The sequence below is a fragment of the Neovison vison genome, chromosome 1, assembly GCF_020171115.1.
Source record: "Neovison vison isolate M4711 chromosome 1, ASM_NN_V1, whole genome shotgun sequence".
Taxonomy (NCBI): domain Eukaryota; kingdom Metazoa; phylum Chordata; class Mammalia; order Carnivora; family Mustelidae; genus Neogale; species Neogale vison.
Genome location: NC_058091.1, coordinates 119,534,324 through 119,548,750, shown reverse-complemented (window position 1 = coordinate 119,548,750; position 14,427 = coordinate 119,534,324). Strand labels below are relative to the sequence as shown.

The 14,427-nt window shown below is 38.6% G+C and overlaps 1 pseudogene; it reads right to left on the bottom strand.

The window, feature by feature from the left end:
- Positions 1 to 3,734: 3,734 nt before the first annotated feature.
- LOC122899847 lies at positions 3,735 to 4,106 on the bottom strand (annotated as a pseudogene).
- Between the last annotated feature and the right edge of the window lie 10,321 nt (positions 4,107 to 14,427).

Genomic DNA, 14,427 nt, shown 5'->3' with positions numbered 1-14,427 from the left:
ATTGAAGAAGACACAAAAAGATGGAAGACCATTCCATGCTCTTGGATCGGAAGAATAAACATCGTTAAAATGTCTATACTGCCTAGAGCAATCTATACTTTTAATGCCATTCCGATCAAAATTCCACCGGCATTCTTCAAAGAGCTGGAGCAAATAATCCTAAAATTTGTATGGAATCAGAAGAGACCCCGAATCGCTAAGGAAACGTTGAAAAACAAAAATAAAGCTGGCGGCATCACCTTACCTGATTTCAAGCTTTATTACAAAGCTGTGATCACCAAGACAGCATGGTACTGGCATCAAAACAGACACATAGACCAGTGGAACAGAGTAGAGAGCCCTGATATGGACCCTCAACTCTATGGTCAATTAATCTTCGACAAAACAGGAAAAAATATACAGTGGAAAAAAGACAGTCTCTTCAATAAATGGTGCTGGGAAAACTGGACAGCTATATGTAGAAGAATGAAACTCGACCATTCTCTTACACCGTACACAAAGATCAACTCAAAATGGATAAAAGACCTCAACGTGAGACAGGAATCTATCAGAATCTTAGAGGAGAACATAGGCAGTAATCTCTTCGATATCAGCCACAGCAACTTCTTTCAAGATACGTCTCCAAAGGCAAAGGAAACAAAAGCGAAAATAGACTTCTGGGACTTCATCAAAATCAAAAGCTTCTGCACAGCAAAGGAAACAGTCAAAAAAACAAAGAGGCAACCCACGGAATGGGAGAAGATATTTGCAAATGACAGTACAGACAAAAGGTTGATATCCAGGATCTATAATGAACTCCTCAAACTCAACCCACACGAAACAGACAAACACATCAAAAAATGGGCAGAAGATATGAACAGACACTTCTCCAATCAAGAAATACAAATGGCTATCAGACACATGAAAAAATGCTCATCATCATTAGCCCTCAGGGAGATTCAAATTAAAACCACATTGAGATATCACCTTACACCAGTTAGAATGGCCAAAATTAACAAAACAGGAAACAACATGTGTTGGAGAGGATGTGGAGAAAGGGGAACCCTCTTACACTGTTGGTGGGAATGCAAGTTGGTGCAGCCTCTTTGGAGAACAGTGTGGAGATTCCTCAAGAAATTAAAAATAGAGCTTCCCTACGACCCTGCAATTGCACTCCTAGGTATTTACCCCAAAGATACAGATGTCGTGAAAAGAAGGGCCATCTGTACCCCAATGTTTATAGCAGCAATGGCCACAGTCGCCAAACTATGGAAAGAACCAAGATGCCCTTCAACGGATGAATGGATAAGGAAGATGTGGTCCATATACACTATGGAGTATTATGCCTCCATCAGAAAGGACGAATATCCAACTTTTGTAGCAACATGGACGGGACTGGAAGAGATTATGCTGAGTGAAATCAGTCAAGCAGAGAGAGTCAATTATCATATGGTTTCACTCATTTGTGGAGCATAACCAATAGCATGGAGGACAAGGGGCGTTAGAGAGTAGTAGGGAATTTGGGTAAATTGGAAGGGGAGGTGAACCATGAGAGACTATGGACTCTGAAAAACAGTCTGAGGGGTTTGAAGTGGCGGGGGGGTGGGAGGTTGGGGTACCAGGTGGTGGGTATTATAGAGGGCACAGCTTGCATGGAGCACTGGGTGTGGTGAAAAAATAATGAATACTGTTTTTCTGAAAATAAATAAATTGGGAAAAAAAAAAAGTATAATGAATATTCCAAGACCAAGTTTGAATCACAAGTTTTCTCCTTTTTTGGTTGTTAATTTTAATACATCATTATGTATGTGTTTTAATCATACAGAAATACATATATAATTGGATGACAATATTATTTAACTTCAGCTTTTAGATGTAACTAACTTTATTAACACAATACACCAATATGTATGTCACATTGAATTTACCACCTTAATCTGAGTTGTGCAAAACAAATACAGACAAGAGTATATATACAAAAGCTGCTTGATGATCCAGTAATCTTTTTATCTGTCTCTATGAATTCTTTTTTTTTTTTAGGTTTTATTTAAGTTAAAGTTAGTTAGCATATAGTGTATTATTAGTTTCAGAGGTAGAATTTAATGATTCATCAGTTGTGTGTAACACCCAGCACTCATTCCATCACGTGCCCTCCTGAATGCCCATCCCCCAGTTACCCCATCCCCCACCCACCTGGCCTCCAGCAACCGTCAGTTTGTTTCCGAGAGTTAAAAATCTCATGGTTTGCCTCCTTCTTCTTTTTTATTTTTTTTTAATTTTATTTACTTGTCAGAAAGAATGAGAGCACAAGCAGGGGAACAGCAGAGGGAGAGGGAGAAGCAAGCTTCCAGCTGAGCAAGGAGCCTACTGCAGGGCTCAATCCCAGAACTCTGGGATCATGACCTGAGCCAAAAGCAGCCCAAACAACTGAGCCACCCAGGCACTCCTTGCCTCCCTCTTCTAAGAATTATTTCTTTTCAGAATATTGCCAGTAATCAAAAGTCACTTATTCAATAACTCAAATTAATCCAAAGTCATAAAATCATTTAAATTAAGATTATAGAGCAACATAATCACTTCTGATCTTACAAATCTTTCAAAGAAACAACATTTTTAAACTTTACAAAGAGAGTAAGTAAAATAACTAAGTCAAATGATTTGCAGCATTGTCTAAAGTTCACAAGAACCGATCATTTAAAAAAATGGAAGCGTGTCTTGTGATGATGTAGTTAGATTAGCTGCATATGTTTACATTTAAGTTTGCTTCCCAGAAACAGAGATAACAAATGAGTCAAAGAATAAGGAACAAATCCCTTTTTTCCCCAAAACCAATTTACAGTGATAAAAATCCTATGAATAGCTGGGGAAAGTAGGAAGTAGGAGGACTGACTACAAAAGGGCCAGAGGAAACTTGGGGGACAACCAAAATACTCTATACTGGTGGGGTAGTGGTTACATGGTACATACATTTGCCAGAACTCATGACACTGAATACTTCAATATTTCCATTTGTCTTATGTAAACTACACCTCAATAAATTTGATTAAAAACCCTAAAATGAGATCAAAAGTTTCCACTGTGATGTTTCTGGGCCTTAGCAACAGAGAACCAAAGAGGTCACTATGTCAAGCATAGTGCAAACATACCTTTTCCCTTTTCAATTTTAAAATTTAGTTTGTTTAAACTAAAGAACAAAACAAAACAATTCACCCATTTCTACCACCCCCTACCCCCACAAATTATTTTTGTAGGTCAGGTAGTTTATAATTTGCTTCCAACAAAATAGAAGGAGGACCTAACCAAGTTGTAAGTTGTTACATTATTTAGAATAGTTTTTGATGATACTTCACTATGTGATTTAGAAAATAAAATTCTGCAGAAATTCAAGCAGTTAAGCGAAACTGCTACAACAAAATTCCATCCATTACCACCTACTTATCTATATGCACAAAATTTCCAAGCTTAGAAGGAAAATTCAAAATAAAACTAAAGCTACATTTTTGTCTCATTCCAGAAATAAGTATTATTTATCCACAGATACATTAAATTAATTGGGGAAAGGGCCATCTATATCCTAAAGAGATTCCTTGTCAAGATAATTTTACTTTTTTCTGGCTGATAATTATTTACTAAAATGTCTAATAAATTTATATGCTTTTGATCTATTATATACTATACCAGATTGCAAACAGTCAAACAAAAGAAACATTTTTTTCCCATTAAGGGCATTTTATTTGCAGGTATGTATTACATCCCTAGAAAAAGAATCTCAGGATTCTCCCTCCTGTGTGCTTTCGTCTTGCTTCTTCACGGTCCGTGATGCCAGCTGAGGTTGTCAGGGCAATGTAGGATGGGAGCAGGTTATTCTGCCATTTTCTAGATCTTTCAGTTGTACATTAAATCTGAGGCTGATTACTCCATCACCTGCCCGTGATGTTCACAACAATTTTCCTAGCTCTGTGATCATCATTGATTTCAAATTCGCCAACGTGACCGTGCTTCCTCATCACAGTGAGAAACCGGATGATGACTTTGGAACATGGCTTAATAAAAACCTGGTGTTTGCCTCTCTTTTCAGCGGTGTTACTGTTCTGGAAGGCATCTGTCAGGGCATTCGCATGCACCATTATGGCAGCACGGAAGGATGGCAGAAAGAGCACAGAAGAAACATTTTAATTCTTAGAAATTTATGGCAATAAAAATTCATTTTGATAGATTTGATAGATTGTTGGGTTTTTTTAAGATTTTATTTCTAAGCAATCTCTACACCCAACCTGGGGCTCAAACTTACAACCCTGAGATCAAGAGTCACATGTTCTACTGACTGAACCAGCCATGCATCCCTACAGATTTTGGTTTTGCAGAGAAGTAAAATATGGTGACCAACCAAAATATTTTGCGTGTTTAAATTTAGGATAAAGGTTAGGCAAGCTGAGAATAAAATTGAAGAAAAGAAAAACAAAGTAAAAATGTCTTTATATTTAGGAAACAGTTGCTGGGTATAAAATCTTGGATACATTTTTTTTTTAAAGATTTTATTTATTTATTTGACAGAGAGAGATCACAAGTAGGCAGAGAGGCAAGCAGAGAGAAAGACAGGAGGAAGCAGGCTCCCTGCTAAGCAGAAAGCCCAACATGGGCCTGAATCCCAGGACTGGGGGGTCATGACCTGATCCTTATGCAGAGTCGGATACATTTTTAAATGATGTAACAGTTTTATTTTCTAAATGCCAATATTGACCATAAACTTACATATATTTAAACAATGAGCATTTCCTTGTCAACTTCAAAACATATGGGGAGAAGAATTCCACTTTCAGGAGATAGAGTAGATGTACTCTTTCCCGTTCCTCCTGCTAAATACATGGACATTACTAAGAACAAGTATAAGGAGACCCCAAAAGATAGAGAGAAAGCAGACCAGCTCGCTACTTCAGGACCCAAGAAATCACACGATGATGAGGTCCCTGAGATTCCCTTTTGCCTTAAGTATCTCAGACTTAAAAAGCCAGCAACCCAGAAACATGGGAAAAGAGAGTTAACAGGAATGGCTGGGAGGGGGGGAAGAGGTGGGAGCAGCCTAGCAAGGCAGAAAATTTTAGACAATTGTTCTACTCCAGCCAAACCCACTAAACACCAGCAAAGGCCAGCTGAGAAGCTCAGATTCCAACCTTCCAACATAACACAAACACACCAGGGTGATGTCAGTGAAAGTGAGTAGGGAAACTTAATGTTCATCCCTTCCTGGAGGGAATGGGTGCCCAACCCCCAACCCCCATAACGTTAATGGAGACATAGTCTTCTATCCCCCATCAATAATGAATCACTTCTTCCCAGCCCCAGGGGTCGGAAGAAGTTGTCACACAGTGCCTCGTGCAGAGTCAGGATTCTATCCAGAGGGTAAGACCTAATCTAATATGACTGGTGTCCTTTAATAAGGAGAAGAGTTTAGAACACAGCCATACACAGAGGGAAGGCCATGTGAAGACACAGAAGATGGCCATCTCCAAGCCAAGGCAAGAGGCTTCAGAGGAGACCAACCGCATTGACACTTTGAACACTTCCAGCTTTCACAACTATGAGAAAATAAACTTGTGCTGTGTAAGCCTCCCAGTCTATAGGACTTTGTTATGGCGGCTAGAGCAAATTAGGTCTCATATTTGGCCCTAGGGCTACTCCTTATTAAGGAAGGAATTTCTAAGGTGGGACTTTAACATTTAATGATTGTACTGAAGACTTGGGCACAACTGAAGAAAATGAAAATAGGAAATCCTTTGATTCTGATGGCAGAGAATATGGAAGTTCGAGGCTACAGGACGCTCCAAGGGTTTTCCAACTAGAAACAAAACAGGGGTTGCCCGATTCTACCACTGCCTGCCCAAATTTCTTGGGCCTTACCCCTGCACTGCACACTGGCTGGCTCCTACTTGTAGCATTTCCATCTCTTTCCTGAAGGTTTTCTCCAAAGGTCACTGACCCCACTCACAGTGAACTAGAAGGGAAAGGAAGCAGTTTTCAACCATGACTGAGGGAAGTTAGATCCCTTGTTCCTCAGCAGGGATAATTCTGAGGCATGAGGTCCCCATCATTTCCCAGAGTTCCCTCCGGTACTCAGCTCCAGTCATTCACCATTTGCTGGCTGCCCCCCCTTCCCTGTCTAGCTTCTCCCCAGTCTGCTACTGAAGTTTCCCGCATCTGCCTTCACTCATGTCCTTGACTCAGGAACTGTTTCTGGTAGAAACCAAAGTAAGGGGCAATCCTCTCAGGTCCTCTCCCTCTTCAGGAGCTTTGTACTATAGCTCAATAAACATTGCTTTACTGCCCACCAAAAAGAAAGGTAGAGGGAGGGGGGGATGGGCACCTGAGTGGCCAGTCCATTAAGCATCTGCCTTATGCCTTAGGTTCAGATCATGATCTCAGGGTTCTGGGATGGAGTCCCAAATTGGGCTCCCTGCTCAATGGGGAGTCTGCTTCTCCTTCTCCTTCAGCCTCTCCCCCCTGCTCATGGTTTCTCTCTCATGCTCACACACACACACATAAATAAATAAAATATTTAAAAGAAAGAAAGAAACTGGGAGAGGGAGAGAGTAAGGAAAGGAAGGAAGAAGGGAAGGAAGGAAGGCAGAAAGGGGGTGGGGGGGGAGAAACCGAAGTAAGGCACCTGGCTGACTTCTTACTGGCTTCACAGAAGTACAAGTCAACTTCCTTCTACCCATCGCTAAAGAGTAATTAGGGTGATTCTTGATCATGGTGCCTGAGCATCCAGCACCCTGCCTCTCAAAAACTCCGTATTCCTTTCCTTGCCAGGATTTTTCCTTCTCCAGCACAGATGTCAGCCCAGTCTATTGAATATTAAGCAAAGACAGTTTAGAAACTTTTGGAAATATCATTATTCTGTTCAAATTTGTATAACAGAGACAATACACCCCCTCGGGGCCCATCTTCTTATGCCGACTATCTGAATGTGGGAACGACTGATCATCTCAGACAGTTTTTTTTTTTTAAAAGATTTTATTTATTTGACAGAAAGAGAGAGAGATCACAAGTAGTTAGAGAGACAGGCAGAGGAAGAGTGGGAAGCAGGCTCCCTGCTGAGCAGAGAGCCTGATGTAGGACTCGACCCCAGGATCCTGAGAGGACCCTGAGCCACCCAGGCACCCCGACACAGTTTTAAAGGATTATAGGGGGGGCGCCTGGGTGGCTCAGTGGGTTAAGCCGCTGCCTTCGGCTCAGGTCATGATCTCAGGGTCCTGGGATCGGGTCCCGCATCGGGCTCTCTGCTCTGCAGGGAGCCTGCTTCCTCCTCTCTCTCTCTCTGCCTGCCTCTCTGCCTACTTGTAATCTCTCTCTGTCAAATAAATAAATAAAATCTTAAAGGATTATAGGGCACAAGACCCCCAGACTGGCACCCTCACCCCATCCCACAGATTCTGTATCAGCTCCAAAGCAGGGAAACTGGCTCTGACTTCTTCAAGAGTCCTTCACAAATCTGTAATTTATGGCATAAGCACCGGTTCAGACATTTACTAATCAAGGCCTTTCTTACCTCTTGCCTCTACCACGGTGTTTAAAAGCAAATTTTAAATGCAAGAGCTGTATCTTTTGATCATCATTGTTCTGCTGTGGTCACCCAAGGCATGAAGGGGAAATGTCTTAATCTGCCTCGAAAGCAGAAAGACAAAACAATCCTCAGTTGACATCCTAGAATTTTTACTGCCATACACCTGCCTTATACCATTCTGTATGGTTTGAACACTGTATAACAAAAATGAGTTCAGGTATTTACTGTGTAATTTTTTAAAGTCTAAGAAATGGGACTTTAATTTCTACACAGCAAAGGAAACAGTCAACAAAACAAAGAGACAGCCCACGGAATGGAAGATATTTGCAAATGACAAAATAAAGGGCTGATATGCAAAATCTATAAAGATCTTCTCAGGGCTCCTGGGTGGCTCAGTGGGTTAAGCCTCTGCCTTCAGCTCAGGTCATGATCTCGGGGTTCCCCTCTCTCACTACCTGCTTCTCTGCCTGTTTGTGATCTCTCTCTGTGTGTCAAATAAATAAGATAAAATATTTTAAAAATAAGAAAACTGAATTGTCTTAAAAAAACAAGAACTTCTCAAACTCAACATCCAATAAACAAATAAGTCAAAAAATGGGCAGAAGACATGAACAAACACTTTCCCAAAGAAGACATACAAATGGCTAACAGATACATGAAAAACTGTTCATTATCATTAGCCGCCGGGAAAATTCGAATCAAAACCACATTAAGATATCACCTTACACAAGTTAGAATGGCAAGAATTGACAAAGCAGGAAACAAATGTTGGAGAGGATGTGGAGAAAGGAGAACCCTCTTACACTGCTGGTGAGAAAGCAAGTTGGTGCAGCCACTTTGGAAAACAGTGTGGAGGTTCCTCAAAAAGTTAAAAATAGAGCTACCCTATGACCCAGCAATTGCCCTATTGGGTATTTATCCCAAATATACAGACGTAGTGAAAAGAAGGACCATATGCACCCCAATGTTCATAGCAGCAATGTCCACAATAACCAAACTGTGGAAAGAGCTGAGATGTCCTTCAACAGACAAAGGGGTAAAGAAGATGTGGTCCATATACACAAAAGAGTATTATTCAGCCATCGGAAAGGATGAATACCCAGCTTTGCATCAACATGGATGGAACGGGAGATTATCCTGAGTGAAATTTGTCAAGCAGAGAGAGTCAATTGTCATATAGTTTCACTTACTTGTGCAACATAAGGAATAACATGGAGGACATTAGGAGAAGGATGGGAAAAATGAAGAGGGGTAAATCAGAGGGGGAGAAGAACCATGAGAGACTATGGACTCCGGGAAACAAACTGAGGGTTTGGAGGGGAAGGGAGCGGGATAGATGGGTGAGCCTAGGGACAGGTATTAAGCAGAGCATGTATTGCTTGGAGCACTGGGTGTTATACGCAAATGATGAATCATGGAACACTACATAAAAAATTAATGATGTACTGTATGGTGACTAATATAACATAATTATTAAAAGAAAGAAAGAGAGAGAGAAAGGAAGGAAGGAAGAAGAAGAAGAAGAAAAAGAAAGGAAGGAAGGAAGGAAGGAAGGAAGGAAGGAAGGAAGGAAGGAAGGAAGGAAGGAAAAGGAAAGGATAGGAAAGGAGGAAGAGGACTTCAAAAGATGGAATTTCCACTAGGTGGTAGTAGAGAATCACAATCAATATCAGTCTGACCCTGAAGGGCAAAAGGAAATGTTATTAAGCTGAGAATTCAAATGCTGTAGCCCATTTGTAGCTACAAATATTTTTGAATTGGCTCAGTCTAAGATTTAATTTCTTCGTGATGCTAGGTGATACATATCACGCTCTTTTAAGCAATGTTTTTCTACTTACCATCTCCTGTGGCCTGCTTTTCTATAAACTGACCTGCATCCATTTATATAAGACTACTGAAATTGAACAACTGAGGTCCTTTATGGTTGGGAATTATAGAATTTGGAGAGGAGATACACTGACAACAAAAATACATACTCTTTTTCCTTAGGTGAAGTAAAATTATAGTAATATGCATTGGATCGACACACATTCCTCTCCTTAAGTCTCCCTGGATAAAATGAGGCAAGTGCATTCTAAAAAAAGGAGTAACCGGAAGTGGGCTATAGCATCCTTACCTAATCTCCATCATGTTTGACCAGGCTGCCTCTGTTCTGTCCATTTATTTTATTCTAGTCCATCCCCAGCTCTGATATGGCCAATAGGTGTGAGATCTGAATATGTTCACCTGTGATATGCTGTTTCTTTTCCATAGAGGCCAGATTTGGGTTCTCACAACCACCTGTACCATCTTGCAGAGATCCTTTGAAATCCATGGCCAGATTCACCTCCTTATGGCTGGGTACGACTGTAACCCCACAGATTTAATGCCCTTGGGATCTAAAATCTGCCTGGACTGGACAGCTGTTTAATCTTTGCTTACGTCCTATTAGACCCTGGCTCAGGACACTTGCATCTCACCCTCTGTTGCCCCCTCCTCAGCCGTGCCTTAAATTTAATTTTCTTTGATTCTAACTCTGCCAATTCCAGGAGAGACACAATCTCTTTCATCATTGGTCAGAGTTCCCAGCAAACTGTGCTAGAAATCCATGAGCAAACCAGGCCTATTTCTGAGTTCAAAAGTTTCTGCCTCTGGGTCATTTAATCTTGATTGTCTGGTTATCTCATTTCAATCCCCAAAACGTTTTTCTTACTGTTTGCTTTCAGATTTGGTGCCCTGCTTGTTCTTGGGCACTTTTTTCAATCCTTGGACCTAGCACCTTCTTTCTGGCTTTGGCAGAAAGCCAATGTAAACATCTCTCACTTTGGCATCCTGAGTCCCTGGCCAAGTAAACTTGTTAATGTTAAGTACTTTGGGTTTTGTCTATCTAGTGATTTATAAATATGGTTTCAAAAGCATTTGTAATTCACCATCTTTTATAACTATGGTGAATATACATACTTTTTAATATATTTATTGTCATTTATATTTCCTTTTTTGTAAAATGCCTATTCACATCTTTCGACTATTTTTCTCTTGGATTATTGTTAAATGTTCTGGATGTAATCCTGTGTAAATTATGTGTGATGCAAACAAATCTAGTTTGTGGCTTTTGGGTTTTCTTTCTTCAGGTGTACTTTGACAAAAGTTTCTAATTTTTATGTGGCCATATTTGTTAACTTTTTTTTAATTTTTATGTTCCTTTTTAAATTCTTTATAGTTTACATAGTGTTATATTAGTTTCAGGTGTACAATTATAGTGATCAATAATTCTATGTGTCACCTGGTGCTCATCACAAGTGCCCTCCTTAATCCCTATCGCCGATTTCACCCATCCCCCACCAACCCAAACCATTTGTTCTCTAAGGTTAGGAGCCTGTGTCTTGGTTTGTCTCTCTCTCTCTTTTTTCTCCTTTGATCATTTGTTTTATTTCTTAAATTCCACATATGAGTGAAATCACATGGTATTTGTCCTTCTCTGATTGACTTCACTTAGCACTAACATCTAGATCCATCCATGTTTTTGCAAAAGACAAGATTTCATTCTTTTTTATGGCTGATCCAGTACTATTTTGAATAAAAGTGGTGAGAGTAGACATACTTGTTCCTGATCTTAGGAGGGAAGCTTTCAGTTTTCTATCATTGAGTATGATGAATTTATTTATCAGTTCTACTGAATTTCTCAGTTCTGGCAGGTTTTTTGGTGCAATCTTTCAGGTTTCCTGTATGTAGTATATCATCTGCAAATAGTGACCATTTTACTTCTCCTTAGCAATATGGGTATATTTTATTCCTTTTTCTTGAGTGACTATGATGGCTAGGATTCCAATACTATGCTGAATAAAAGTAGTGAGAGTGGATATCCTTGTTCCTGATCTTAGGAGGAAAATTCTCCATTTTTTACCACTGAGTATGATGTTAGCTATGGTTTTTTCATGTATGGCCTTTATTATGTTAACTCTATCCCCAATTTTTGAGGGTTTTTGTCATGAATGGGTGTTTTACTTAACCAAATGCTTTTTCCGCATCTATTGAAATGATCATATGGTTTTTATATTTCTCTTATTGATGTAATATAGCACATTGATTGATTTGCAAATACTGAGCCACACTTGCAACCCAGGAATAAATCCCATTTGGTAGTGGTGAATGATTCTTTTAATGTATCGTTGGATTCAGTTTGCTAATATTTTGTTAAGGAATTTCTCATCTATGTTCATCTGAGATACTGGCCTATAGTTCTCTCTTTTTGTAGTGTCTTTATTTGGTTTTGGTACCAGGATAATGCTGGCCTCCCAGAATGAATTTGGAAGTTTTCTTTCCTCTTCTATTTTTTGGAATGTTTTGAGAATGGGTATTAGCTCTTCTTTAAATATTTGGCAGGATTCCCCTATAAGGCCATCTGGTCCAAGACATTTGTTTATTGGGAGTGTTTTGATTACTAACTCAATTTCATTGTTGATAATTGATCTGTTCAGATTTTCTATTTCATTCTGATTCAGTTTTGATAGTTTGTATGTTTCTAGGAATTTATTCATTTCTTCTCAGTTGTCAAATTCATTGGGATACAATTTTTCATAATATTCTCTTATATTCCTTTGTATTTTTGTGGTGTTGGTTTTTATTTCTCCTCTTTCATTTCTGATTTTGCTTGAGTCCTCTCTCTCTTTTTTTATGAGTCTGGTTGAAGGTTTATCTATTTTGTTGATCTTTCAAAAAAAACAGTTCCTGGTTTCATTCATTTGTTCTATCGTATTTTTACTTTCTATTTCACTTATTTCTGGTCTAATCTTTATTATTTTCTTCCTTCTAATTGGTTTTGAGTTTTGTTTGTTGTTCTTTCATAACTCCTTTAGAGATAATGTGAAGTTTTTTTGAGATTTTTCTTTCTTCTTGAGTATGGTTATAAACTTCCCTCTTAAAACAACTTTTACTGAATCCTAAAGATTTTGGACCATTGTGTTTTCATTTTCATTTGGGTCCATGTATTTTTTTATTCTTTCTTTAATTTCTTGGTTGACCCGTTCACTCTTTAGTAGCGTTATGTAACCTCCATGTATTTGTGCTCTTCCAAGACTTTTTTCTTGTGGATAATTTCTAGTTTCATAGCACTGTGGTTGGAAAAGATGCATGGTATGACTTCAGTCTTTTTCAATTTGTTGAGACTTATTTTGTGGCCTAACATGTGATGTATTCTGGAAGTGTTCCATGTGCACTTGAAAAGAATGTGTATTCTGTTGTTTTAGGATGGAATGTTCTGAATATTTGTGTTTGATCCAAGTGGTTCGATATGTCATTCAAAGCCACTGTGTCCTTGTTGATTTTTCTCTTCAGATGATCTATCCATTGATGTAACTGGGGTGTCAAAGTCGTCCACTATTATTGTATTAATACTGATTATTTCTTTTATGTTTATTATTAGCTGTTTTATGTATTCTTATGTTTTTAAAAATTTGTGTGTCTAACAAAATAAATACTGCCCTACCTTAAAGTCATATAGTTATTTCTTTTATGTTTCATCTGAAACTTTTAATTTTTTTAATATTATAGTACTTTGTTCATTTGGAATTTATTTTATGCACGATGAAAGTATACACAATTATTCCATTCTTATTTATTGAATAGTACATCTTTTGCCCATTTATCTGTTGTTGGTCCAGTTGCCTACACACCCTGCCACCATCAGTAGTACAGAGTCTTAGTGACAGTGTAATACAGTCTTCAGTAGTATCTTGCCTTTTCTTTTTTTTTTTAAGAATTTTTATTAATTTACTTGACAGAGAGCGAGAGCACAAGCAACGGGAGTGGCAGGCAGAGAGAGAGAGAGAAGCACGCTCCCCACAGAGCACGGAGCCTGATGCAGATCTCCATCCCAGGACCCTGGGATCATGACCTGAGCCAAAGGCAGAAGCTTAACTGACTAAGCCACCAAGGTGCCCCTTCTTGCCTTTTCTTAACCTTGTACTACTTTTTTTTAATTTTAAAATCAGTGTGTCTAAACTCCATTAAATATCCTGGAGAGATTCTTCTAGGAATTATATTGAAGCTATAGAACACATTGGGGAAGACTAACATTTTTATAATACTGAGGCTTCTTCACCATAATTATGGTGTATCTCTCCAGTATACAGGACCTTACCACTGTCTTTTAATGTTTTTTATTTTCCCCATTAGGATCTTGCATGTCCTTTCTTTCTGAGAATTTATTTCTGATGACTTTAAGTATCACTTACTATAAGTTGCCCTCAAAGGGGGTCATTTTATCACATTTCCTACCTTTTTGTTTGATAGAAAAGTGCAATTGACTTTTTGTGTATCTCTCTAACCACCTTGCTAAACTCTCTTATTAATTCTTATGTCTTAGATTATTTCGTATTTTTCTCTGTAGACAATCACCTATGGATAATGAAAGCTTGTTTTCTTCCTTTTTACACTTCTAACTTCTCTTCCCCTCTTCCTACTTTCCTTTCTTTTCAGCTGTGGCTAAAAGTCCCCTATTCCCTGCCTAACTAAAGCTAATATATTATTTTCCATTTCATACTGTAAAATTTTGCTAACAGAGTCTGCCTTTTTTTTTAACCCAGTGCCAATAATGGAATTTCAGTTCTTAGCCTTGAAATGCCAGCAACAACATTCTCAGCAAAATAAAAAGGAAAAAAAACTCTTTCTTGTCCCTAGAGCTGGGGAGAATTTTTAACACAAAACTTTCTTATAAATGATATTTCTAACAAGGATAATTTTTCAAACCCCTAGACTTCAAAGATTTGGGGTGATACCTGATAAAATGACCTTAACCTATAAAACATCTGTAATTTTGATTATTCACCTTTCTTAATAATTTAGTGTTCTTATAATAATGTTTAGTCAACATCTTCATCTATAGGAAGGTAAAATGACTCATGAACTTC